At 56.2% G+C, this 24,874-nt stretch overlaps 1 protein-coding gene across 3 annotated transcripts in view; it reads left to right on the top strand.

Annotated features, from left to right (window-relative positions):
- Positions 1–24,874, top strand: part of CASZ1 (castor zinc finger 1) — a 159,811-nt gene that overhangs the window by 77,346 nt on the left and 57,591 nt on the right. For all 3 annotated transcript variants that reach the window (XM_078330366.1, XM_078330364.1, XM_078330368.1), the window contains exon 3: positions 16,177–16,229. The gene's annotated coding sequence lies outside the window, so the exon portion shown is untranslated. The remainder of the gene's footprint in view (positions 1–16,176; positions 16,230–24,874) is intronic.

The following is a 24,874-nucleotide window of genomic DNA, read 5'->3' as shown; positions in this document are numbered from 1 at the left end:
CAGGCCTGCCAGATCTAATAGAGGCTGGGGCCATCCAGTTCCTGGTTTGCTGGTCAGCGCCTAAGTGGTGAGGTACAGCTTAGGCTGGGAGGTCACTGGCCGACCCTCCACCCTTGTCCAGCACCCCCACGGGCTCTTATGGCGAGGGGGACATGCTGGCCGGTAGCCAGTTGCCCTGTTTCTCCTTGATGCCTGCATGGAACCGGTCCTGGTTTCAAGCTCCCTGCGAGCCGGGAATAGAGGAGATCCTATGAAAATGATGATATGTGACAATCAGTCACAGCAATTAGTGTTTTGGTTAACAGGCCTTTTTTGTTTTCTCTCACCCAGACAGAATGTCACAAATAAATCCTCTCCTGCATTTGCATATTAATTGGATCGGAGACGTCAAGCATCTTTCATTAAAGAAAATGATCTGCATATTTGGAGACATAAAATAGTTATTTTGATGGGTTTTTTTTTCCCTAAGATCAGGGGGTGGGGGAGGTAGGTGATAGGAGCAGTAGAAATTGAGGTAGAGTGAAGGAAAGCCAGCCAGCCCCTCTGTCTGCAGTTAACCCTGTGCGGTCTGGAGTTGTTGGCCCAGCTTGGCCAGAAAGATAATTAATACACAAATAAATCAAGGAGCCAAGGGGCCCCGGGGCACCAGGCAGTTGCCTGAGGCCCAGGAGCCCAGCTTGGCTCCTGTGCAAAAGGGACTCCCACCAGAGTTATGGGCATGGGCCCTCTGTGGCCCTGCCCTTAAATCCCTCCCTTCAGAGCCGGCCGTGGTCCTGAGCAGGGCGAACTTCCCTGGGTCAGTGGGCAGTAGGCAGGGCGTGGGGTCAGGTGTCCACCTCGTGTCCTGGAGCCCTTGGCTGGGCCCGCAGGGCGCCTGTGCCTGCCTCTTCCCGTGGTCCCTTGGCCAGCCCTCACCCTCCAGCCACCTCTCTCCCTCCCTCGGCTCACCCACCGGCATCCACTTCCTCCCCACTCTCTGACCTTGGGCTTCCCTGCGCCCTTCTCATTCTTTGCCAGTCGTCCTCCCTCTCCCCAGATGGAAAGTTTTCTGGGGGCAGCAGAAGTGAAGCCTGGAGTCATTATCACATGTTCTCGAAATAACCCAGAAAGCTGCTGGGTCCATATTAGGGCATGCGTCCTGTGGAAAGCCAAGTGAATGTACAGTTTTTGATAGGCAAATGGGACTGCCCAAGTCTTCCCACCTTTCTGTCCAACCTTCCACTTCAGGGCCTTGGTGGCTGCTTTAGCCAGTTTTCTGGGCAGGCAGCAGCAGCAGCCTCCTCTGGACATTTCTGAGCTCCCCTGGGTGCTTTGGGGAGCACGGTGGGGGGCTGATTAGTGCTCCCAGTCTCTCTGTCATCACCAACCCCAAAGGCATGATTCCAAGTACCATACGCTGGTTAGAAAAGCATGTGCGATGGCAAGGATGATGACAACAGTCACAGTGATGACTGGCACCACGTTTTCCACGCAGAAATGTGTAGACACTGTGCTCAGAGCTTTGCCCTCATCACCTCCCCAAACCCTCACCACAGCCCGTTGAGTCAGACACTATCGTTGCACGCATTTTATAAGTAAGAAAATTGAACCTCAGAGGGGCCAGATCACAACCCATCCATACCCACCACACTTCAGAACTTGCAGCCAGATCCGAGCTCTCTGTGGCCAGGCCCAGGGCTTCTGGGCAGAGCAGTGGGGACCAGCAGCTGTCTGGCTCCTGGTTTGATCCCAGCTGATGATTCTTTTTGTGTGTGAACACATGGCACCCTGGTGCTGTCAGAGGACCTGTGTGCAGGCTCCGTCTCTCTGCACTGCTGGCCTCTTCTCCCCACCAAGAAGACAAGTTGCACCTCCTCTTGGGCTGGGAGCTGCCTCCGGTGGCTTCTGTGGGCCCTTGAACCCCGGAGGTGCCTGTTCGGGCCTGTGAGGATCCCCCGTGCTCTTCCTGTGCATTTTTGCTTGGAATGTTCAAGTGCCCAGTTCCTCTATTCCCATACCCTGCTGCCTCTTCTCTCACTGTGCCAGGCCCTGAGACCCATGGGCTTCAGGACTGGGCAGTACCTGAGGGATGGCCCACTCCCTAGTTGAAGTGAGTCATGCACCCCCTTCCCCCATGCCCTGCATATGGCCAGCCTCTCCTCGTGCTTCAGGTGGACCTGGGTGTCCCTCAAAAACTCGTTTGGTGCCATCTTCCCTACAGTGCTGGTTCCCAGGGATCCCTTCTCCCAAGCACTCAGATTCCAAATGTGTGGCGTGTGCAGCCTTAGGCTGTCACCTTGAACTTCAGGGTCCCTTGTCTTGGGCTACCGTCTTCCATGGTTCCTGGGCAGGTTGCAGCTTCCAGGTCTAAAGGGAAGGCAGTGAGGTGTGGTCAGAAGAACTAGGGCTTTTGATTGAAAGAGAAGAGAAATGGCTCGGGAGCTGCGCCTCGAGGCAGACCTTCCTTCTCCGAGCCCCATGCTTTTCCCTTACAAGAAAGGGGCAGGGGGCCGGGCGCCATGGGTCTAGCCTGCAATCCCAGCACTTTGAGAGGCCAAAGCAGGCAGATTGCTAGAGGTCAGGAGTTCGACTCTAGCCTGACCAGCATGGTAAGACCCCTACCTCCACTAAAAATACAGAAATTAGCCTGGTGTGGTGATGAGCACCTGTAATCCCAGTTACTCGGGAGGCTGAGGCACAACAATTTCTTGAACTGGGAAAGCAGAGGTTACAGTGAGCCAAGATTGCACCACTGCACTCCAGCCTGGGCAACAGAGCGAGACCCTGTCTCAAAAAAGGAAAAAAAAAGGAAGGAAAAGAATGGGGCAGGGGCAGGAATTCCCCTTGTGGGCAGTGGTCTGCAGAATGATTCAGCTCCTCCAGGTTAAGTGCCCAGTTGCAGGTGCGGGAGAGGGCAGGCTTCTGTGGATGCCAGCAGAAAGGTTGGTGGGGTTGGGTGTGCTGCCCACTCCCCAGTGGGTCAGGACTCTGGCAGGGTCTCCCGGGCTGAGGGATGGAGGCAGTTGTGTCCCATTGCCTGTTACTTTAGCCTGTTAGTAGTTCTGCCCAGCCTGTTACTTTCCCATCCTCTGGCCCTCAGTGACTTTGGCTGCATGTACCTCTGGCAGGACAGGGCGGGACCAGAAGTGGGGACCTACTGGCCTTCCAATTTGGGGTTCTTGGAGAAGGGGCTGGTGCACCCTCCTTGGGGAGGAGGTGGACAGGCTGGGTGTTTTATGAAGTCTGAGGGAGTCCTGTAGCAGCTGTATCTGTTAAATGCCAAGCCGAGTTGGTTTAATATGATTGTAGCCGCTGCTTTGATAAATCAAAATAATTAAAAATAATAAATTTGATTCCTCAACCAACAGGGCTGTGTGTGGGCACAGGGCCTGGGCTGCCGAGCCAGGGCTGAGGAGGTAGGAGTGGGCACGGGGGCACGGAGTGGGGAGTGGACGTGGATGGCCGCAGGGTGGAAGGGGAGGCTGCGAACCAGGCAAGGGAGGAGCATGTCTCACTCAGCAGAGCTGAGCCCTGCTGGCCACACACCTGGCTGGAGCTCCAGCTGGGCCAGCCCTTGACCCTGTGGCCTTGGGCCAGCCTGTTTCCTCATCTGTCAAATGGGAAGGCAGTTCCGCCTGCCTCCCAGGGCTGTGTGAAGCTGGGCTTTGCTGAGTGTGAGTCCGCTCCATGTTGAATGGCCCCTCAGCCCATCCCTGCACCTGCTTTGACGCTGCAGTGGCTGGGGCGACCAGGCGTGCTCACAGCGTCTGCACAGCCTTGCAGGCCTACCAGCATATCCGGACTCTTCCTCCCAACAGTCCCATGTTGTCCTAACATAGGATTGTCCTGTTTATGAGGACATCCCCCCACCCCCTGCAGGACGTTTCTATGGATAGCTCCCTCCGCTTCCAGAGTTGGGTCAGGAAGCCCATGCCACGCCCTGGGACCGACTCCCTGCTCAGGGTGCTGGCAGCTTGGACCTGGGTGGGGGGGAATTGGTGAGGGTTTTCCGCCCGATCCCCTGTCCCCTGCCCCCCATCCACGTCCTCAGGAGCCGTATTTGGTGTCTGATCCCAAAGTGTCTGAGCAGCTGGAAATCTGAACTGGGGGGAGGAGGCAGGGCTGGTGGGGAGAGAGGGACAGGGTGTCTGTCTCTTTAAATGCACTTTGTGTCAGTGCGATAAGGAATTTGATGGCTTTATCAGAAATACCAAAGCTTTATTTAGCAGGGTGAGGCTCACACCACTCAGCTCCACACAATCTGCTGATAAATAGCAAAAAAGAAAAGAAAAAAAAAAAAAACTCCAACAACTCACCAACACCCCAGCATAGCAAGGCAGGAAGAAGATGCAGCAGACAGAAAGGCAGGGAAGCCAGGTGGGAAGTTCGGGGGAACTGGGAGCCGCCGGGGTGGGATGGGGTGAGTGGGTTCAGGAGGAGCGGCAGGGGCTTTCTGGAAAGTGCTAACAGGCAGGCATTTGTAGATTTTTCTGTCATTAGGTAAAAATACTATAATGATTTTGATTCTTGCAGAGAAAGAGCTTGTTAAGGAGACACGCCCTCCCCAGTGTCATCTGTCTGTCCCTTGGGCTCCTGCCCCCCCCAGCAGCCCAGCCCATCTGAGTCTCTCTAGGGGAGCCCTGAGGCCCAGCCCTGCGCTAGGTGTGTGCCCTGGTGCCCTGGCTGGCTGTGCTGGTGAAGGTAGAGGCAGCCTTGGGATGGGGAGAGAAGTTTGGCCAAACGTAGAAGACACTGCCAGGGAGAGAGAGCCGCCTGTCTTTGCAACTCTAAGAAAGGAGCCCCCACTCTGTACAATGTGGCTGAGGAAGCTGGAGAAGGGAAGGCTTGAGAAAGCCTTTGGAGGACAGGACTGACTCCATGCTTGGGGCCGGGTCTCAGCCCAGGGTGGTAGCCTGGCCCTGCCCACCTGTGGCATTCCAGGACTTTCTGTGCTTCCTGTTACTGGGCAGCTCTTGGGGCGCCCCTTCAACCTGGACAGTCTAGATTTTTTTTGTGCTGTCTAAAGGGTCTGCAGATCAGCAGACCACCCCTTCCGTGTGCTCTTCCTCCTCTTACCCTCCCTCTGCACCCGGGTGCTTGTTCTCCTGCCCCCTTGGGGGGAGCCCCTTCCCTTGGGTCTGGCTTTATGCTCAGCACAAGGGCTTGAGTGCAGCCGCCCTCGGTATCCCCCTAGACGGTCCATACAGCTCCCTCTGCCCACTGCTTCCCATGAATCTTTTGATGTGAGCAAGCCAGATTTAAGCCAGGGTCCCCACCCACACCTCTATGCACATGCCTCTTCTAGCCGATTTGTGCATGTGACTTCTCTGGAAACAGAGGCAGGTATCAGTGCTCTAGGCCCAGCCAAGAGCCATGTGGATGGGGAGTGGACTGGGTGCCATGGGAAGTGGGCTGGGTGCCGTGGGGAGTGGGCTGGGCGCCGTGGGGAGTGGGCTGAGCGCCGTGGGGAGTGGGCTGGGTGCCGTGGGGAGTGGGCTGAGCGCCGTGGGGAGTGGGCTGAGCGCCGTGGGGAGTGGGCTGGGTGCTGTGGGGAGTGGGCTGGGCGCCGTGGGGAGTGGGCTGAGCGCCGTGGGGAGTGGGCTGGGTGCCGTGGGGAGTGGGCTGGGCGCCGTGGGGAGTGGGCTGGCTGCTGTGGGGAATGGAGCAGGCGTCTCTGCTGCTTCCCTCTCTCTGGCTGCTCTCAGGCTCCTTGCTGCTTCTTAATGGCCCCACAGTGCAGCAGAGCCAAGGGCTTGGGGTCCTCACCACAGGCCCGTGTAGCCCGGGACAGGGCTACTTCTACCATCATCGACAGGAGTCACCTCTTGGTTACTCACTGAGTTGGTTGAGGAAGAGAGGTTTCTGCCCACATAGTTGTCCCCAAACATGGCCGGGGGGCCACAGCTTCCCAGGATGGAAGCGGGTGAGGCCAGAAGATGCTTCGGGGCAGTTATGGGGGGCCCAGAGTTGGAGCAAGTGGAGGCCAGGGTGGGCTGACTCAGAGAGTAACTCTGGACTGGGCACCCAGTCCCTGGAGCCAAGGAGGGATGGAGCCAGAGTGCTCCCTGAAGTCGGCTCACAGAAGCTGGACCAAGGTTAGGCCCAGCCAGCCAAGTGCCTGCGGCAGGTGGGCCTCCTAGGAACTCTTCAGCTTTAACAGGACTAGCCTGGCTGCTTGGGGAGGGCCAGCGATGGGCTGGGCGGACACAAGGCAGCTCCGAGGAGAGGATGGGGGCTGGGCCGGCCAGGGAAGGGGCAGAGGGTGGAGGAAACTGCAGAAAGGCCGAGCCCAGGAGACAGACAGGGGGAATAAATGGAAGTGACAGGGTCAGGCCAGACCTTTGTCCTGCAGCCTGATTAGAGAGTCTGCCCTGGATTTCTGAAACTTTGGGACGTTGTCGGACAAACTGGAGCTTAATTCTGTCAGAGCGCTGGGGAGATTAGAATTGACATCCTGGGAGCACATTCCTGGCTGGGCAGAAATCCAGCCCCCGCTGGGAAAAACCTGTGAAAGCATGGCCAGCCCAGTGGTGGCGGCAGGGGGTGCCCATCAGCACCAGTGGCCACTCCAGCCTCATGGGCCGGAGCCAGGAGCGCAGGGAGGGCAGGTCGTTGGAAGGCTCCAGCCTGTGGAAGGCGTGGGGGCTCCGCAGAGCCACCACTGAGTCTGAGTTCCAGTTCTCTGCCTCGTCCTGGCTGTGCTGCCTTGGGCAGAGAGCTAACATTTCTGTCTTCCTTTTTTGAGATGGAGTCTTGCTCTGTCAGTTTCTTTCTTTCTTTTCTTTTCTTTTTTTTTTTTTTTTTTGAGATGAAGTTTTGCTCTGTCACCCAGGCTGGAGTGCAGTGGCGTGATCTCGGCTCACTGAAATCTCCGCCTCCCGGGTTCCAGCGATTCCCCTGCCTCAGCCTCCCAAGTAGCTGGGATTACAGTCACACACCACTATGCCCAACCAATTTTTGTATTTTTAGTAGAGACGGGGTTTCACCATGTTAGTCAGGCTGGCCTCGAACTCATGACCTCAGATGATCCACCCGATGCAGCCTCCCAAAGTACTGGGATTACAGGCACACGCCACCACGCCCAGACAGTCTTCATATTTTTTAGTACAGGTTCACCATGTTGGCCAGGCTTGTCTTGAACTCCTGACCTGAGGTGATCCTCCCGCCTCAGCCTCCCAAAGTGCTGGGATTACAGGTGTGAGCCACTGCACCCAGCAAGTGCTTGAGTTTCTTAACCTTCATTTTCTCATGTGTAAAATGGGACAGTCTGCCCCTGGACCTACTGAATTTTCCTTTCCTTTGAAGTTGAAGGCGTAACCCTGGGAAGCCAAGAGGGATGGGTCAGACGGCGGTGCAGCTCCAGGTCCAGGGCCTGCTGGAAGAGGGAGGTTCCCCTTTCGGAGTTCCCTGGTGCAGGGCAGGCCAGCAGTGCCAACCTGGAAGGGCCTTCTGGCTCATGCATGTGGGAAGTGGCTGGCCCCACACCATGTGATCCTCCCCATCAGCCACCCATCCTTGTCAAGCCTGGAGAAGCCCAGCTGGGGACTTGGAGACTGGTTCGGCCCTCTGTAAAAGCTCTCAGGAAACCTGTACCCAAATGAAGAGAGCCGAGGGAAACAGACAGAGGCCTGCCTTTCGGGAGCTTCCAGTCCAGGATGGCCGGCCTTAGACTCAGAGATGGAGTTAGAGGACCATAGTGAGGACCAAGCGCCATAGCCCCAAACCAGACTGTTTCTGGAAGAAGAGAGTACCCCTCCCCACATCCCTCCCGACTCTAATGACTCTTAAATAGTGGTAAATATTTTGGCTAATGCAGGCTCTCGTGGCAGAGAGCAAAGCTGTCTGCAGTTCAGGACCTACAAATTATTTATTAAAGGTTTGAGATGCGGTGCAATTATGTGGAAAGAACCCAAAAAATTAAATAAATAAGTAACAAAATAAATAAATAACAGCCCCACTGGCCTCTTGAAGGCTTGGGAGCTGCACATGATTGCCGTCTTGATGAAATCCCCCCGGATGTAATGAGCTGATTTTCTGCTGTTAATATTGCATCTGCTGATGAAGGATTCGTTAGGATAATGGAACGAAGCTAAAATATAAATGACTCCCTGTCAAGAAGCAGCTTTTGTTTGTTGATCTCCTGACAGTTCCTGGGCCAAGGCAGGGGTTTCTGTGTGCACATGCATTCTGGAACAGGCAGGAGGGCAGGGGTGGGAGCTTGGGGGGCTGCCCTGAGAGCCTGGCCCCCCGGTTATTGCAGGCTTTCCCTTCGAGTTGGGACTCCTCGACCTTGGGAAGCCCTGGAGCCCTCCAGAGAGGCGCTGGTTGCACTGAGATGCTGAGCGGCAGCAGAAGTGGCCTGGGGAGTACGGCGGAGAGGTGGATTGGCTGGGCCGAGTGTATTGGGATCCACACAGGAGAACAGGCGTGCTCTGTGTGTGCCAGGAGAGGCAGCCTGCAGGGGTACAGAATCACAGCATTTGAGCGAGGGCTCCTAAGGGGAGGTCCCTTCACTGCAGCCATCCTAGGCTTCCCGCCTCATCCTCTCCCTTCGTGATCACGGAGCACATCTTGTGGAGGCCTGGGAGCCCCCCTCGGGCAGTGGCTTCTCAATCAGGCGTAGAGGGAAAGAGGACACATTTGAAGTCACCATGTCTCACACTGACCCCCACCCCAGCCCCACCCAGGCTTGGCTTCCCCAGCACCTGCCCTGAGCTGCCACGTGGGGACAAATTCCTTCTCTCCCTAGCACTTTCTTTTTTTAAAAAGCAGTATCATTTTATTTTAATTTATGGTGATAAAATGCATATACCACAAAATTTACCATTGTGACCATTTTATTTTTTTATTTTTTATTTTATTTTTGAGACAGAGTCTTGCTCTTGTCACCCAGGCTGGAGTGCAATGACACAATCATGGCTCACTGCAACCTCCACATCCTGGGTTCAAGGGATTCTCCTGCCTCAGCCTCCTGAGTAGCTGGGATTATAAGCACCTGCCACCACGACCAGCTCATTTTTGTGGGGTTTTTATTTATTTTTTTTTTTTTGAGATGGAGTCTTGTTCTGTCACCAGGCTGGAGTGCAGTGGCAGAATCTCAGCTCACTGCAACCTCTGACTCCCTGGTTCAAGTGATTTTCCTGTCTCAGCCTCCCGAGTAGCTGGGATTACAGGTATGTGGCACCATGCCCAGCTAATTTTTGTATCTTTAGTAGAGACAGAGTTTTACTATGTTGGCCAGGATGGTCTCACTCTCCTGATCTCATGATCCACCCACCTCAGCCTCCCAAAGTGCTGGGATTACTGGCGTGAGCCACCACACCCAGCCTGTAACCATTTTAAACTGTTCAAATCAGTGGCATCAAGCACATTTGCAGAGTTGCACAGCTATTAAGCTAGTTCCAGAACTTTTTCATGGCTCCAGACAGACACCCTGAGCCCCTCAAGCAGTCCCTCCCCACTGTCCCCTTCCCCAGCTCCTGGGAGCCGCGGCTTTCTGTCTCTATGGATTGGCCTGTCCCAGATACTTCACATTATTGGAATCATACAACTGTGGCCTTTTGTGTCTATCTGGCTCCTTTCTCGCTCAAAATGGTGTTTTTCAGATGCATCCATATTGTAGCCCACATCAGAACTCCACTCCTTTTTTATAGCTGAATACTATTCCATAATATGGGCTGGGTGCAGTGGCTCATGCTTGTAATCCCAGCACTTTGGGAGGCCAAGGTAGGCAGATCACCTGAGGTTGGGAGTTCAAGACCAGCCTGACCAACATGGAGAGACCCCATCTCCACTAAAAATACAAAATTAGCCGGGTGTGGTGGTACATGCCTGTAATCCCAGCTACTTGGGAGGCTGAGGTAGGAGAATCGCTTGAACCCAGGCAGCAGAAGTTACAGTGAGCCGAGATCACGCCACAGCACTCCAGCCTGGGCAACAAGAGCAAAACTCGGTCTCAAAAAAAAAAAATCCATAGTATGAACAGACTCCACGTTGTTTATTCACTCCTTGGTTGATGGACTCTTGAATTGTATCTACCATCTGCCTACTGTGAATAGTGCTGCTATGAACATTCAGGTGCAAGTGTTTTTTGAGTACCTGTTTTCCATTTTTTTCTGGCAAATGCCTGGGAATAGAATTACAACATCTCTCCAACTTCTTAAAGGCAGGGACTCTGGAATCTAATAACAGGTCATATTTGCTGAGCACTTACTATGTGCCAGCTGCTGTGCTAACCATTATTTCAGTGAATCCTCAGCAGCACAGGAATGGAAGCTCATGAGGGTTGAATCTTTGGTTTGCCAATGTTCTCTAGGTCTAGGACAAGTATCTAACAGCATATAGCAGGTGCTCAAGAAATAGGAAATAAACTTCCTTCAAGATAGGTACTCATATACCCCCACTTTTCAACTGAAGAAGCTGGGGCTTGGAGAGGTTAAGCAGCCTTCATACCCAATTGTATGGCAGGAGGCAGCAGAGACAGGATTCACACCTGACTCTTGCCAACTCAGCTTTTTTTATGCTATCTTCCCCCGCCCCAAGATGGAGTCTCACTCTGTTGCCCAGGCTGGAGTTAAGTTGCACAGTCTTGACTCTCTAAAACCTCTGCCTCCCAGGTTCAAGCGATTCTCATGCCTCCGCCTCCCGAGTAGCTGGGATTACAGGCGCGCACCACCACGCTCGGCTAATTTTCCTATTTTTAGTAGAGACGGGGTTTCACCATGTTGGCCAGGCTGGTTTCAAACTCCTGACCTCAGGTGATCTGCCCGCCTTGGCCTCCCAGAGTACTGGGATTACAGGGTGAGCCACCGCGCCCGGCCTCCTTTCAAAAGCTATCTTGTCTTCTCTTCCTCGTGCCTGGCACAGCATCATGCACACAGTATGTGCTCAGTGAGTACCTGACGGTCTTGCTGTGGAGCAGGGACAAGAAGAGATCGAGGTCACTTGACCTGGCACAGGGGCTGGGGAAGGCCGGGAGCAGGTGTTGTCTTTCTGTGCATCTGTGGGCGACGTGCCTGTCTGATGAGAGGGGACACTGCCTACCAACGCTGAGCCCTGCGCTGGCAGAGCCCCGCGCTGGCAGAGCCTGGGTGCTGAGCACCCTCCCAGCACCTGGGAAAATCTGGCTGACTCCTTGGCCAGAACCACTCCTCACCTTGGCCTTCAAGGCCCTTAGAGAAAAGGAGCGCAAACTAGGCCACCAACTTGGACCCTTCCTCCTGGGGAGACCAGGAGTCCTGCCCAAGAAGATCGGGCAGGGCGGCTGGGAAACGGGGGTGGGGGTTGCTTCCTCCTGAGGGGGTCTCAGGAGGGGTGGGGAGACTAGCTCTTCTCCTGGAGGCTTGAGAAAGTCAGGCAGGGCCTTAAACTCACCATTGAAATCCCTGGCCTGGCATGGCCACCACACAGGGCAGCATCCCTTGAAGGACTTCAGGGCCTGACCACAAAGGGTCCTGGGCGGGCAAGGGCAGGCCAGAAGCTGGCGCTGAGCCAGCCTCAGGGTGGAGGTCAAGTTGATGTCTCCTGCTTTTTAAAAATTACTATGATTAAAAGCATTTCTTAATACAGGGTTTGGGAGAACAAGGTGGGAAAACCCATTTCCTGCCCCCCAAAGGACAAGAGCCCTTTCTCTTGACTGTATGTAGATTTCTCAGGATTCTGGCCCTATTCTAACCATGACTGAGCTTGGAAAGAGCCCAGAGCCAATCCAGAGGCCGCTCCAACTCCGGGGGCTGGACAGCCACCCCCACCGCCCCTCCCTGCCTCTGGCCCGGCTTCTTTCCCGAGGCCTCTGTCTCCATCCGGCACCTGCTGGCCTGTGCGGCCCTCAGCCCCCTCATTGTCCTGCTAACCACTGTGTAAAAGTTCCGGGCTTCCTCTGACCTTTCCGTTTTGCCTGGTTATGCTGGGGGTCCCCCGGCCTCACCCCAGGGACTGCGCGGCCCCTGCTCGGGGCCTTCCTGTCCCCAGCCATCCTCCCACAGCACCTTCTATTGGCTCTTTCTTTTCTCCTCTCTTTCTCTCTCTCTCTCCCTCTCTCTGTCGCTCCCCTTCTCTTTCTTTTTCACTCTTTTAACATGGTTTTCCTAAAAAGTTTTTTAATCAATCAAATTTGAGGCAGAAAATAGGTTTTGTCACGCCTGGTCCCGGGGTGGTGTGACTCTCACTCAGGCTCCCGACAGCTCCTCAATGCAGGAAGGAGGCCAAACAGAATATTTCTCGGGGAAAGTGCCCGTTTCCATGACGCTGCCCCTGTTGTCTGCACCCCCCCACCCCACCCCCACCCCCCGCCCCACGCTGCCGGGCTGACAGGGCCCCAGCCCCTGTGAAAGGGCTCGGCCAGGGAGAGACTGTGCATGAGGATGGGGCCGGGGGCAGGGGGAAGGAGACGGCCATGGCGTGGGGGTGCGGATGGGCAGCCCAACAGCTGCCCCAAGCCCCCATGGCCCAGGAGGCCTGGGGAGCAGGTAGGAGTGCCGGCCGACTGAGGAGCCTGGCCTGTGGCTCATAAATATGGAGCTGGGCAGCTGTGGGTGAGGGGCTCCAAAGCTAAGTCCTGGGCCAGTGGCGGCTCCAGCCAGAGGGAACTGCAGATGGATGATGCCCCTTCAGGTCCTGGTATGCTGGCCCCTGCCACTTCTCTGCCCTTCACTCTCCCACGTCCTGTCTCTCCTGGCATTCCCTCCGCCCCTTGCCCATGGCCACCCCCTCTCCTCCATCCCTTGCTTCCTTCCTGCCCTCCCCAGACGCTGGCATCCTTTGGGCCTCTGGTCCTCCCAGTGCCCAGCCCAGGTTGGCCCCACTCCGAGCTCCCTGCAGGCCCCCAGGTCTTCCCTCTTCAGCCCACCTTCCCTCTTCCTCCTTCCCCTCTCAGTCTTTCACCCTCTCCTCTCCTCTTCTCGCTCTCTTTTATAATTAATGATTAGTTTTAATTGGTTTGCTTAGGCAGCCTGACAGCAAATTAACAGAAGCCAGCCCAGGGCTGCCGGCTCGGGGAGAGACCACTTGCTTCAGAACCGGCCAGGGAAAGGGTTGCACGAGGTTGCCTGCCCCCAGGCTCACCCACTCGGAGGCAGCTCCGGGCCTCACCTGGGCAGGTGCAGCAGCCAATAGGAAGAAGGCAGCCGGGAGTTTGCCAGCTTGCTCTGTACTTTTGTTTTTCTTCTCCTCCTCACACCCCTTCTGTGCTCTTCTTACCCAAGACATGGCTGGTGTCTTCAGAGATTAGGGGTGGGTAAAAGGTGGGCAGGGCCACTGCTCTTAGTTTGGGGCAGGGTTTGCGTTTGGTATCACTCATCCTCACTTGTGCAATGGGCTGGCGGGGTGAGCGGCCTCATGCCTCTGGGGCCAAGATCCTGCTTTTTCACATGGACAGAAGGAAGGAGGTCAGAAGGCTGTTGTCACTCAGCTGCCAGCCAGCTGTCAGCCACACAGCCTGGAAGCACCAGGACCCAATTCTCTTTCTGATTTGCCAGCTACCTCTGGACAGAACGCAGAACCTTTGGGTCCTCAGTGTTCTGGCCGGAGTACTTAGGATTAGGAACATTGGATGGACAGATGGACGGATGGACGGATGGATGGATGGATGGACAGATGGCAGGTAGTGGGCATGTTGGCATGACTTAGGCACTTTCTGCCATGATTCCTGAGCACACAGCTTTTTTTTTCGTAGCCTGGAAGCATTTCCCTTCACTCCAGCCCCACTGAGTGTAGGGCCCCTGCTGCCTCTGGGTTTCTCCAGGGCTGTGCTTCTCCCCTGGCCTTGGAGAGTCCTTTCTCAGATGTGCTGACCACTTACTCACATGGGCCACTCCCTCACAAAGCAGACTTTGGGGACAGTGACAGGCAGAGAGACAAGAAAAGATGGCCGGAGAAGGAAAGAGAGACCAAGATGAACTCTCGGCTACTTCTTAGGCACCCACTGGGGTCCCAGAATGCCAGTGTCCCAGTTTTCTCCCAGGGACAGCCTCCCCGATCCCATCACCCAGGACGCCTGGATGGAGCGGGTGATGTCCAGGACCCCGTGTGCATCCTGGTCCCCGTTTGTAAGCATCTCGGCCCTCCCCTCCCTCCTCCACCCCCCGACCAACTCCTGGAAAGTTTCCTCCCTGATTGTTCTGTGTGATCAGATCTGCAAGTTGCTCTCTAAGCTTCTTGTCACATTTTGACTTAATGAAGTGCAACTGCTGAGGGATTTGGGTTCAGCGCTCGGGTCTCCCGTGCTCCCTTGTTGTCAGAAAACAGGGCTGGTTGGGGACGCAACACGCGCTGCAAGTCGTTATCATTCCGGTCAGTCTGTTTAACACAAAATTAAACAAAGAACTAATTAGTGCCTCATGAATTAATAAATGCACAGTTGCCAGGGAGGATGGGGGGGAGAGAAAGGTGCTGGAAGGGAGATACCGGAGTTGTGGAGTTGGGGGGCTTTGGGGGTCCACAGGAGGCTGGCCGGGGCACGTTGAGAGATCTCCGACAGGAGTGCATGGGACAGACAGGACAGGGAGGATGACACCCAAGCCAGGGCCCTGGGCTGACCGGCCGGGACTCAAGCTCAGATGGCCGACCCCACCTAGCACCTGGCAATGGAAGCCTGGGGTTCCCCATCTCAACCCCCTGCGACCCTCCCTGCCAGTGTCCTCCTCCGTCCTCTCCTCTCCTGGCCAGCTCCTTCCCATTTCCTTATTCCCCCTTTGCATGGCTCTTCGTCATCTCTACCGCCCCATCTCAGGGTTCCACCAATGCCCTGCAGATCCCCAGCCTCTCATCGTCTATATGAGATGGGCATGAGAGGCCCATGGGGCAGTGCTTCCCAACCACCGGATGCCCACCAGCCCGCAGCCCTCCCAGAGCCCTGCATCTGGCAGGGTGGGCTCTGCCCCAGTGGGCACCCTATGTCCAGGCAGCCTAGCACAAGCGGCGAAAGCTGGTGGAGAGCCAAGGCCTCCTTAAGAGAACGTGTCAAGTACAATTAGCATTATCTGTCTAAATATGTCCTGGGAACCGGAGAGCGGGTAATGGGACTGGGTGGCATTCCGGGAGCCCTCAACAAGGTCACCTCATCTCCTGCAATCCCCCCAATCTGATTTGGGGATTACATAGCCTAAGGAAATTGGTGTTACTCCTCTTGCATCATTGATAAGCCATACATGAGGGAGAGGGGAGAAGAAAACGTAACAGACAGACAGCCTTCCCCAAGCCTGGGGAGGGTTCCGAGGCCTGCAGGGGCTGGGCCTGGCTTGAGCAAGGGTCGGGGGCCTGGCCAGCAGGCAGGGAGGTTCCCTGGGTTTTCTCTCCATTTACACAGAGGCTGCCCCTTTGAAACTGGCTCCCCAAACTCATTCCCTGGGCAGGAGGGCCCCTCCCCACACGCTGGGCTGGGCCATGTGTCGGATAAAGGCCTCCGAGTTGTTGGACCATCATCTCTCTCCCTGCACAGTCTCTGGACGTGGGTTGTGGTGACTCATGGGTAGGACCCCAAGGTGGAAGATGCTGTCAGCAGCCTGCTCCTGGGGCATGGAGGCTTCCTGGTGCCTTGGCCCCGGGCCCACCCTTGCCCCTCTGTCACCAACTTGCTAGAGAAAACAGTTTGGCATCTGTCATTTTTATGTTCAGGGGCCCCAGGGAAGAGAGTAAAGGAGCAGTCGCTGCTGTATTCTGTCATTGTCCCCAGGCATCCCTGCTAGGCCGCTGCAGCTCCATGAGGCCATGTCACCAGCACCCCTACTCCCTCTTCCTCCACCAGCACCCCCACCCCAGCCTCCATCAGCAACCCCACTCCCGCCTCCATCAGCACCCCCACTCCAGCTTCCTCCACCAGCATCCCACCCCTGCCTCCTCCACCAGCACCCCACCCCAGCCTCCTTCACCAGCACCCCACCCCAGCCTCCTCCACCAGCACCCCCACCCCGGCCTCTCTTCTCCACCTGGCTAGGGGGTTCCTGAGGACCACATTTCCCCGGCAGTCAGCTCCTACCCAGTTCTGACTCTTTCTCAAACTGTGGCTGCCATGTACCTGAATGAGCCAAATCAGAGCCCAGCTGGCATGCCTGAGTTTCTGGCCCTCTTGGCTGGCCCTGGAGCGTCAGCCCCAGCCATGTGGGGCAGGGAGCCCTTGTGTGCACGGGAGGGATGGAGGGCGTGTGCTAGGGAGTCATGGGCTTGGAAAGGCTAACTGGGCTCCTCTCTCTGCCTCCCCAGGATGAAGTGACACCCCCAGGGACATCCCAGGAGGCTCTAGGACCCACTACGAGGTAAGGCCTGAGCCCCTCCCTGAGCTTTCTATCCCCTCCCCCACTGCTGACCACTCACACAATGCACATGTCACCCTGGTGGGTCAGTCCTGCGGAGCACCCGGGGAAGAGGAGAAGTAGAGCTGGGGAACAGCAGCCACCCTGCCTGTTCCACCCTGGTGGGAAAAGATGCCCTCCCGTCAGGAGGAGCTCCTCGGTTTGGCTTGTAGGCTGGAAATGGTCTGGGGACATGTGGATTGCAGACTTTGGGCAAGGAACGTGCTCAGGGCCTGCAGGGCTGTGCTGTGTGTTGGTTAAAGGCCTCCACATTGGCGGACCAGCGTGGGATGGCAGGGGACCTGTGGTGGCTGGGCTCAGGGTGCCAGCCTGCAATGCCCACTCTCACAGTGCCGTCGCCTCTGTGGCGGTGGCTGGCTGTGTCTGGAATCACTGCCCAGGCTCTGCTTCAAGAATCGAATGGACTTGAAGGCCCCGGAACCCTGGTCCTGCCTTCTTTCCTCAGAGGTGTGCCGCCCCCAGTGGCTTCCTCCATTTTCCCTAAGAGGCTGGCAGGGAGAAGGCCACGGCCGAGACCCTTCCCCAGGCCCAGGACTCCCCCAGAGTCCAGGCACTTGGGGCTGCCCCAGCCCGGCCCAGCTTTCATGGGCTGTCAGTCCCCCGGGTGGTGGTGCGAGAAACCTCAGGGCCACCGGGCCTCGGGCCCCAGGCAGTGCCGTGTCAGAGGTGACCGGTGGAACGCCAGTGTTATGTAAATAGTGGGGCCTGCCCTGCGGGCGAGCTGGCGGGCTGCAGCCATCCATCATCCCTGCTCGGCGGGGCGGGGGACAGACACGGCACCATGCGCCTGGCTCCAAACCTGTTTGTTTTCCCTTTGTCTCTCGAGTTTCGGGGCCCCGGCTGCGACCGACCGGCTCTGGGTTTTGTCCTACCAGCCCCCTCCCCCCCCCCCAGGAGGACGGGGAAGGGAGGAGATTCGCCAGCTCCCACCGCGGCTTCCCTTTTGGACTTCAAAGGCTCCCCCAGCATTGTCTGCGCTGGCGGGCAGTGGCCCTGAAAACGTGATCAGAGGCGGCCCGGTGTAGGGCAGGCCCGGCCCGCGCCCTGCGCTCTCGCTGGGGCCTGTGGATTCCTCCCTTTGCTGCCAGCACCACCCTGGTTACAGCTCTGTCCTGGGTCCTCTCGCCTTTCTCTCCCTGGTGCCCCTTCTGGCTCCCTTCTGGCCACTCCCGCCCTCCTGTTAGCTGTGGCCTCACCCCTGTATCATGGAATTGTGTGTTCTAGAATCTCCAGAGCTATGAGCCTCCACGCCTTCACATGGTCTGCGAGGATCTTAGCGCCGTGGAAGGCTCCTCAGGATGCACGGAGCTGGGGCCGGTTCCTGGATATTGGCTTCCCACATGTGCCTCGTCTCTGTCCCTTTTCTCTACCCTCTGATTGTGAGAACCTTGCTCTGCCCATGAGGTCCAGACAGGATAGATGATGCCTCCATCCCCAGGCAGCAGGGTGAAGTCAAGCATTCTGTGTCCTGATAGCCAGCCCCAAGTGCTTCCATTCTCTGGAGAAGCACTTGGCTGATGGGCCACCTTTGACCCACAGCCTGCTTTTATAAATAAAGTTTTATTAGAACACTGCCACACCTATTTCTTCAGGTATTATCTATGGCTGCTTTCACTCTACACTTGCAGACAGAGTTGCGTGCTACAGCAGAAATCTCTGTTTGGCCCACAAAACCTAAAAGAGGAATAATTTTCTCTCTGGCCCTTTATGGAAAAAGTTTGCCAGCCCCTACTCGAGAAGTTCTAGCTCCTGCACTTTGCTGTCTCTTTTTAGTGGTGAAATATACGTAATAGGAAATTTACCATTGCGGCCATGCTGATGTACTGTTCCGCGGCCATGCTGATGTACTGTTCCCTGGCCCTAAGTGCAGCCCCAATGCTGTCACACCCATCATCCTTCGCTGTGCACGTGTCTTCATCGGGACTGCTTCGAGGGGCCCAGCACATCCGTCTGGGAGCCCTGCGCTGGGGTTGCAGGGCTGCCTACAGTCCTGCTCTGTCTGGGGGGCTCCCTTCCCCTGCTCTGCTAGGGCCTCCTTCTCAGTCCCACCTGCCTCGAAGTCCCAGCTCTTCCTCCCCTCTGCAGCGCCTGCTTCCTCAGAGCTCTTGCCCCCACTGGCATCCCGGCAGCCCTGTAGCCCTCTCACCTCAGATCCACAGCTTCCTCTTTTTTTTTTTTTTTTTTTTTTTTTGAGACATTAGAGTCTCACTCTGTCACCCAGGCTGGAGTGCAATGGCGCAATCTTGTCTCACTGCAACCTCTGCCTCCCAGGTTCAAGTAAGTCTCCTGCCTCAGCTTCCAGAGTAGCTGGGACTACAGGTGCACACCACCACAACTGGCTAATTTTTTATATTTTTAGTAGAGATAGGGTTTCACCATATTGACCAAGCTGGTCTTGAACTCCTGACCTCATGATCCACCTGCCTCAGCCTCCCAAAGTGCTGGGATTACAGGCATGAGCCACCACGCCCAGCCTTCACAGCTTCCTCTTTTGTAAGGGGAGAAGAATATCGACCTTGCAGGGTTGCTGAATCAAGTGAGTGAGTTGTTGTGGCTGAAAGTGGCTTGCCCAGCACCCACCAGGTAGTATGTGCTTGAGTTCCCACCTGCCGGAGGCAACAGACATCTCTGGGCAGATTCCACAGAGCTCCCTACCCTCTGCCCTGGGGGCCTCAGAGTCTGACCCCATGGAGAAGGGCAGGCTCCTGATTCCAGGGAGCACCTTGGGAAAAAAAAGCCCCATCAGTAGTGGACTGGCAGACCTGGGTCTTCCGTTTCTGTGGCAGGGCCCTGGGAGCAGCATAACCTCTGAGTGCCAGTTTCTCAATCTGTAAACTCCAGAGCCCTGCCCACGTGCTCTCTGCTTCCCAGGCTTGTGGCAAGGAGGAACTGGGATGCCTGTGAGAAGCTGTGCAGGCTGTGTTGGGAGCTGCTGAGGGGCAAGCAGGCCGAGGGAGGAGTCCAGGTCTGGGCCTGGGCCTGGGCCTGGGCCTGTCTGTGGCGGGTGGGAACCAGGCTGCAGTCTGGCTGAGAAGGCCCTGGGGGTTACACAGTGGCGCTGGCTCTGTCCAGGATCAGGGACCAAGGCTGCCCTGGCCCCGTTCTACTGCTGTGGGCTAAGGTTGGAATCAGGCTCCAAGCCCGAGAGGAAATGCTGGCAGGGAGTGGGCAAGGAGATGGGAACTGTGCTGGCAGTCAGCTGCCTGAGACGGAGCTGCGCCCGCCTGCAGCCAGAGGTCTGAGACGGAGCTGCACCTGCAGTCTGCTGGCTGTCCTCTCCTGCTGGGTCTGCTGCCGTCTCGCTGTCCTCTTTTTGAGGGCTCCTGGCCTTTTGTCCATCTCTCTTTCCCCTCTAGGCCTCCTCTCTGCATCCCTCTAGTTCCTCTTCCTCCTTGCCTTCCCACCACCCATAGCACCCCTGCAATTCCGTGGCTCGCTCTCTCTCTCTCTCTCTCTCTCTCTCTCTCTCTCTCTCTCTCTCTCTCTCTCTCTCCCTCTCTCTCCTTTTCATCTACTCGGAAGGCTTTACTTTACTTCCTTGTCACCCTAATTGATTGCATTAACCTTTCAGCGTATTGGATTTCCCCGGCATCGTGCAGAGAGCCCTGTGCAATATGCTTATAATCTAAGCCATAATGGACAGTTTCCAGTCAACAAGCCCCTTCTCCCATCGGCCCCGTTGACATCTCTCTTGCCCAGGCCACCGTGGCCACTGCCCCCGCTGGCAGGGGTGGGGCTGGGAGGAGGCAGACACAAACCTGGACCTGCCGATGGGGTTCTTGGCCTCCCTCTCCTCCCAGCACCGCCGACAGCCCTGCATCTCCCTCTGCAAGCTCCCTGGCCAGGGTCATTGCCAGGCCTCTGGTCTTCATGAGTCCTCGTGGCTTGGCTTTCTGCCCTTGGGACTCTCTGTCTAACAAGTGGCTGATGGGGGCAGCTTGGATTTTGTGGGTGAGAGTTCCCTATTCCATCCCGATGGTTCTCAAAGCAAATTGTTCCTCCTTCTCTAGCCCAGGAGGCTTTGGGGGAAGATGACAGTGGCCACTTCAGGGGGCAGGTGGTGGCTAGGAGGAGCAGTCTGAGATCTCTGACCTTTACTGGGCTCTAAGCCTGCAGGAGGCCTCTGTGGACCTTCTGGAAGCTGGGCCAGCTCCTGGAAAGGGTGCAGGTGCATAGGGCAGATGAAAAGAGGGGATCTGCTGAAGCCAAGGCAAGAAAGAGATAAAGACCCTGCCAGAGCAGGCCAGGGGTGAGCAAGGCAGCAGCAGCTCCTCCCAGAGGGCGAGGAAGCGGGCACGTGTCACCTGGCTTGGGGGCCGCCCCCCGCAGTCATCTCAGGATTGTGTGATTTGGGTGCTTGGTAGGGACGTCTCCGAGTTTCTATTTCTCATCTGACATTTGGTGCAGCTCTGAGCAGATCCACCTGCCTTCCGAAAAGGAAGAGAGAGATTGCTCAGGCAGCAGGGCAAGAAGCCCAGGCAAAGCCGCACAGGCAGGAGGGCTCCCAATGGGAGATGGGCCAGAGGAGGTGGAGAAACTGAGGCCTGGCTTGTCAGGCTGGTAGGAATGGGCTCCCTCAGGTCAGCTCCTGGACGGGCACCTGTTAGTTCAGCAGGAGGCGGAGGAGCCAGCCCCACGCCAGCTGCCTTGTCCTAGGGGCTCAGCCGGAGGCCTGAGCGCTGGCCCCGGTCCGTCCCGGCTGAGGCTGCCAGCCCTCAAACCAGCAGCCTGATCGGACGAGTGTTCATTCACGACAAGATGGGATGTCAGGTTGAATACATTAGTGTCAGGCTGGAGGAGCAGGACGGAAGCTCCCATTAGCCCTGGTGGTACTTCCTCTCTCCCATCATCTCCTCCTTCTGACCACCCCCCCTCCTCCCATCACTCCATCACTCTGAAGGGTGAGCTTTGGCGAGAGGGGGCTGGACCTGAGTCCTTCCCATCCTCTCCCAAGGATTTTGGGGGCGGGCAGAGGGCACAGCAGGGAGAAGCCAGGCAGTGAATTAAAGTTTGTGATTGTCAGCATCAGAAGAAGCTAAATAACCCTGTAACTAGTATGAAGGTGAATTCACGGTCTGCTGCACACGGAGAATATGAGTGTCTGCGAGATGGGGAGAGTGCCGCACGGGAGCCTGCCTGCCATGGTGGGCAGCCTCCTCTCCGGGGACCCGGGTGGGAGGCAGGAGGAGGGCCACACACCCCCTTCCCTGCCAGAGAGCAGCTGCCCAGGAGCCTCGCTAGACACCTGCGGCAGCTCAGCTGCTGCAACCTGCTGGCCCTGGCACCAGGGGCCCAAAGAGACGTTTGTAAGCACCAAGGGTATACACCCATGGACAGCAGCCCCTCTGCTGTCCTTGGACTGATCCATATTAACAGCTAATCCTTACTGAGCACTAACTGTGCGGCTGTGCTGTGTGACAACCACTCCACGAAAGAAGTGGCAGTGTCAATCCCCGTGTTTCCCCACTTTCTTATCACCACTTTATTGAGATATCATTCATATATCATAAAATTCACTCTTTTAAAATGTACAATTCAGTGGTTTTTGGTATATTCACAAGGTTGTACAATCACCACCACTATCTAATTTTAGAACATTTTCATGCCCCAGAAAGAAACCCTGTACTCATTAGCAGTCCCTATCTATCCCCCACTATCAGCAGACCTAGGCTTCCACTAACAATGATTCCCTTGAGATGCTGAGAAGGGGCCGGGCGCGGTGGCTCATGCCTGTAATCCCAGCACTTCGGGAGGCCAAGGTGGGCGGATCACCTGAGGTCGGGAGTTTGAGACCAACCTGACCAACATGGAGACCTCGTCTCTACTAAATATACAAAAATTAGCCAGGCGTGGTGGTGCATGCCTGTAATCCCAGCTGCTCAGGAAGCTGAGGCAGGAGAATCGCTTGAACCTGGGAGGTGGAGGTTTCAGTGAGCCGAGATCAGGCCATTGCACTCCAGACTGGGCAACAAGAGTGAAACTTTGTCTCAAAAAAAAAAAAAAAAAAAATGCTGAGAAGGTAGAGGGATGGTGCCTGGCTTCAGGGAGCAGAGCCCATGGAAGATTGAGCTGGGGTGTGACCCCAGGTATTGAGACTCCAGAGCTGGTGATCCATGAGGGACTGCTCGCTGTTCTGATGGGTCCCCACCCCACCCCCGACACACAAGTGTCTGACAGTTCAGGCCCAGGCGTGTACATGAACCATCCGAACACCTAGACCCAGGCAGCCGCCACAAGTCTTCTCACCAGGTCCGCCAGCAACTCCACACAGAAAACCTCACACCTCCCGGAAGGACAGCCAGCCCCCTCCCCGGGACCCCTCCCGCAGCTTCTCCCCGGCCCTGCTCCTAGAAGGGAGGCTTGTCGCAGGAACCAGCAGCAACAGGGTAGCTGAAGGGGCCAGAGAAACCTAAGCGGTTTCAGAGTTTTAAAGTGAGAAATTCCATATCTACTGCAGCTGATCATTGTAACTGAAAGAAAATGCTAACCCGACATTCCAGAACAGGTCCCCGCCCGGGCTGGGGCCACAGGCTGGGCCAGGCCCACAGGGCAACGCAGCTAGCCCAGTTCCCTGCATCATACTCTCCAGCTTCTCTCTCTCTCTCTCTCTCTCTCTCTCTCTCTCTGCTTCTCTTCTGTTATTTCCCACCTCCTTTCTCTTCTCTCACACTCCACGTTTCCACCCCAAAACCTGTTTTAAAAGTATTTGTGGCCACACTCTTGAACTCACGAAAATTTGGGAATTTATGTGAAACTGTTGCTGCTTCTGATAAGAGAAACCTATGAGGGTGAGACAAAGGAGAGGGAGACACGAGACAATCAGCCTGTTGGATTTTGGTTTGGGGTTTTTTCCTCCTTCTTCTCTCTCCCTCCAAAGTGGAGGATCCGGCCGGGCCAGTTTGGATATTTATTAAGAAAAAGCCAAAGATAATTAACTTTTTTGTTTTTGTTTTGTTTGTGGGTACCTCCCCTGCTGGCACTCCTGGCTGCCTGGCAAATTAAACCTGCTCCCGGCTCCCTGGGTGCTGGGCTGCCGGCAAGACTTCTGCCGACCGTCCTGGGTCTGCCAGGGCCGCCAGCTGCCCACCCAACCACCCATCTTGGCTTTTGGACATTGGGTCACTTTACGCTCCTGTCGATGCCACCTCCCCAGGCTCTACTGCTAAGAGCACCCTTTAGAGCAGGGTAAGTGGGATGTCGGGGGCGGGGAGAGGAGAGGCTACTGTTTGGGGTTGTGGCCAGCACTGCCCTAAAAGGAAATGGGGGGGGAGTGTGAGCCTCTCCCAGAGCACAAGGGTGTCCCTTCTGGCCAGTTCAAGGCTGTTGACTTCCCAGGAGAGAGTAAGGGGAGCAGAGGATGAGCTAGAAGTGCAGGGAGAGTCTAGATTTGGGCCACATTGATCCCCAGCTCTTCTTCCTGGAGGCTGGTACACTGCCAGGCCTCACAGCCCCTGAGAACGCCCTGGAGCCAGCAGGCTCTGGGCCACGGAGCCAGGCTGTGACACCTGTCCTCTCCCAACCCCAGTCTCTATCCTGCTCCCACCCCCATCCCAGCCCAGGCTATTGCGGGGGCCCGGCGCTGAGTGGCTACGGAGCTAGTGCTTGGGAAAGAGCTGGCTGCCTCTGGTCGGCTGTCCTGGAGCCACACAGAGCCCTGAGGCCAAGCGGTGACCTGAGCCTGAGCCCAATTCATGAGCCAAGGAGGTGACGCTGGGAGCTAGAGGTTTCCTGGTACGAGACAGAGCCAAGGGCTTCTTGGGAGCCAGGACAGCCCCCGAGAGGAAGGCCAGTGTGGAGGAGCTGATGCGGTCAGAGGTGTGGTTCACCCCCGGTTACTCCAGTCCACCTCGGCCCTCCCCTGCCAGGGCCCCTCCTTGGCCCCCTGGCTTCATCCCAACCGGACAAGTAGGCCTCGAAGGGGAGCCTCCTCCAGGTGGGGAGCCTGCTTCAGAGCCGGCCACAGAGAAGAGGGCATTTTTCAAGGATTTTGCTGGCCCTTTTTTTTCTCTGAAATATAAGGATGTGCAATTTTTTTGGTTTCAATTTAGCATTGGAGAATTTTATAATTTAGTAATTAAAATCTCTGATAGGCTTTAGAAATTGCGGCTAATTGAATTTAATGGGAAGATGATTTTCAATTTTATTTGATTACCGGGACCCCTGGCATCGGTATTTATGGGAAAAAAATGGGAACTGTGCTGTGTGGGCTAAGATGGCATAATTGAATTAGGGATAATCGGATTTCTCCGTCATGAATTTCACTATAATTTTCCTATAATTTTCCATTAGATATCTAGTTTACAAATATTCACAAAGAAATGAAGCTCTTTCGGAATGGAGATTGCTGGCTAACAGGATTACGGGGCCGAGCGCGAGGCTGTGCCAGCCCCTCTCCTGCCATAATGCAATCCCTGCGTCTGCCTTACACTCGGCACGGCCCTCGCTCCGCCACCCACTCTGTGGCTCCTCTCTCCCCTTTGTTTCCTTCTCATCCTGCTGACCCCCTGCCCTGTCTGTGGCCCCCGACCTCCCATGCCCGTGGTTGTGCCTCAGTGTCTTGGCTTTGCCCGCCCTCGGCCCCCAGGCTT

The sequence above is a fragment of the Callithrix jacchus genome, chromosome 7 (assembly GCF_049354715.1).
Source record: "Callithrix jacchus isolate 240 chromosome 7, calJac240_pri, whole genome shotgun sequence".
NCBI lineage: Eukaryota > Metazoa > Chordata > Mammalia > Primates > Cebidae > Callithrix > Callithrix jacchus.
The sequence above is the reverse complement of the archived record's forward strand: the minus strand, read 5'-3'. Positions and strand labels throughout refer to the sequence as shown.